Raw genomic sequence first — 3,277 nt, 5'->3', positions numbered from 1 at the left:
GGATACTGTACTTCCTCACCAACAGACCACAGGCAGTGAGAATCGGCAGTCACCTCTGCTCCATACTAGTCCTCAGCACCGGTACACCTCAGGGCTGTGTCCTCGGTCCACTCCTGTACTCACTTTTTACACAACTGTACCCCCAAGCACAGCTCTAACGTCATCCTCAAGTTTGCTGATGACACCACCATCTTGGGCCTCATCACCAACAACGATGAGTGCCTACAGAGATTAGGTGAAATCACTGATGAGCTGGTGTCAGGAAAATAACCTCTCTCTAAACATCAGCAAAACAAAGGAGATGATGGTGAACTTCAGGAAACAGCGTGGAGACCAGCACTCCATCATAAACATAAACAACACTAAACAAGTTCCTCGGCGTTCACATTACTGAGGATCTGTCCTGGACTTTATATACAGACGCTGTGGTCAAGAAAGCCCAACAAAGACTCTACTTCCTAAGAAGATTAAGGGAGTTTGGTACGAACACTAGAATCCTCACAAACTTTTAAAGGTGCACCATTGAGAGCCTGCTGACAGGCTGCATCACAGGGTGGTACATGAACTGCACCAGTCAGAGTCAGAAAGAACTACAGAGGGTGGTGCAAACAGCAGAGGACATCACTGGTAGCAGTCTCCACACCACCCAGGACATCTACCACAGCTGATGTCTGAGTAACGCATGCAGCATCATTAAGGACCACACCCACCCAGCATAAGGACTCTTCCATCTACGACCCTCAGGCAGACGATACAGGAGTCTGCCATCACGCACGAAAAGACTCAAAGATGGTTAACACCCACCAGTTGTCAAATTACTGAACTCTTGATAATAACATTTAACTAAACCACATCTGTGACACCTAATGTTTATTATTGCTGCACCATGTGGCTGTATCATATCACGAATGTCACGGCCATACCATCATAATTCAATTAATCACAATGTCACTCACTATCTGTGCAGTTTATGTTAGTTATGTGCAATATATATCATGTGCATTTAAGCTTATATTACTACCTGTGAAATACTTATTCATTCATCCATCCATTCATTATCTTTACCCGCTTCTTCCATTTTGGGTCACGAGGGTCGCTGGTGCCCATGTCCAGCAATCACTGTGCGAGGGGTGGGGCACACCCTGGACAGATCGCAAGTCCATCCACGCATGCACGGAGAGAACATGCAAACTCCACCCAGAAAGGCCCCCGGACCGGGATTTGAACCAGGGACCTGCTCGCTGAGAGGCAGCAGCTCTACCAGTTGCGCCACCATGCTGCCCATACTTATTCATATACCAGTAACTTGATCCTACTTGTACCGTTATATTCTACCATGTTGTTGTTTACTATTTGGACTTTGTAAATATTATATTTTTTAACTTTTTGGAATTTTTGTACCCTTATTGAATGCTTTAGTAGTTCTTGTTTGTTCATTGTTTTTAGTGAGTCAAATCAGTTCTTCTCATCCTGAACATTTCATTGTACTGTTGATCTTGTGTTAACCTGCATGTGACAAATACACAACATAACTCTGGCACAACAATTTCCTGCGGGATCAATAAAGTTCTATCTTATCTTATAACACAATATAAAACCACACCTTAAAAAGGCTGAACTATTTCTTCAGGTGTTTTAATTTTCTCGTTCCTGGTTTCAGTTTACTACCAGCTATTAACACAGATGAAGTATGGGTTTACACTAAAACCATTTGTTATAGTTGTGTTTGCTGTTCTTCTGTGTGCGATGTCATCCATCCATTGTCTTTACCCACTTCTTCGTTTTCGGGTCACTGGTGCCCATATCCAGCAGTCACTTTGCAAAAGGCGGGGGACACCCCGGACAGGTCTCCAGTCCATCACAAAGACACAAACCAATAACTGGTAACAATTTATAGTTACTAATCTGTCCAACATGCATGTTTCTGGTCTGTGGGAGGAAAATGGAGTACCCGGAGAAAACCCACGCATGCATGGAGAGAACATGCAAACTCCACCCAGACAGGCCTCCAGACGGGATATTTCAGTTTTCTTTAAAACAGCAAAACACATTGAACTTGAGGAATAAATTACTGAAAACACTTTTATTAAAAAAAGCCAACACAGAAACAAACGAATTGATAACACTGGTGAATGACACGAACAGATCCATGTGTTGCTTCAGTGTTTACCTCGGAGATAAAATGAAACAGAAACTGAACCAGGGGACCATTTGTGCCCCCCGGTAAATGAGTGCACGTGAACACTTCATGGTGCGAACGGTGTCTCGGTGAGAGGGAGGACTGGACTAAACGAGACGGTTACAACACTTTAACCCTGAGCCGTATCTGACGTAAAAACATCCTTAGAGATAGACGAGCCCGCTGTACTGGCACACATGCTGCGAGAAAAAAAGGTCACACTGCGCACCCGCCCCAATGTCTCTTCAGGGAGGCACTCGAGGGTGAAACCTTCCAAATGCTGCAAAGATGATCCTTACATTATGACTCAGTACCCACATGAGCACTGCAGCATCACACTTACTGCAGGGCACTTCAACATGTTCATGTTCATGGTTCAGTTTTCCCAGCAGAGAAAGAAAGAGTTTGATGGCTTCATCCAGGACATAAACCATCTCTTCGCTTTGGAGGACGCTGAAATTGATTTCACTTGTAATCTCACATGGAGCTGATTAGACTGGTGGGTAGCCGGGCAAAAAAAAGGTGCTTATTTCAGGTCAGAGGTCAATTCTTCTCAGCTGAATGTGCTGGAGTCCATCCCCTCTGGAATGCTGGGACGACAGTTCCTCTCATGACAGAACCACAGGACTATGTCACGTCCTCCTCTTCGGAGCAGTAGTCCTGGCCCTGGAGATAACACAGATCAGTGTTAAAGTCTGAAACCTGATGAGCAGCACAATGCACATACATTTTTGGAGATGGAGGTTTAATCAGAGAAAAAGGCTCTAAAAATCTTAAACTCAGGATGAAACCATGATGTTAACAGGAGGACTATAGATCCAACAATGACTGAGTGTCGGTGAGAAGGAAACAATGTTGGCCTTGAAGTCACGAGTGAGCACTTGTGTTCAGACTCAGTGCCACAGAGTGAAAGGGTTGTCATTCACCAGGGGTCTGCAACCTGCGGCTCTGGGGCCACAAGCGGCTCTTTGGTCCCTTTTAAGCAGCTCCTTAAGCTTTGACCAAAACTTAACATGAAACTGAATTTTACTGGTTTTTATACCCACAACAGAAGAGACTAGTTTTAACAATTGTCCTGCTAATTTTCTACAAATGTGC

The sequence above is a fragment of the Nematolebias whitei genome, chromosome 9 (assembly GCF_014905685.2).
Source record: "Nematolebias whitei isolate Nwh7 chromosome 9, NemWhi1, whole genome shotgun sequence".
Classification (NCBI taxonomy): domain Eukaryota; kingdom Metazoa; phylum Chordata; class Actinopteri; order Cyprinodontiformes; family Rivulidae; genus Nematolebias; species Nematolebias whitei.
Note: the sequence above shows the minus strand (reverse complement) of the source record.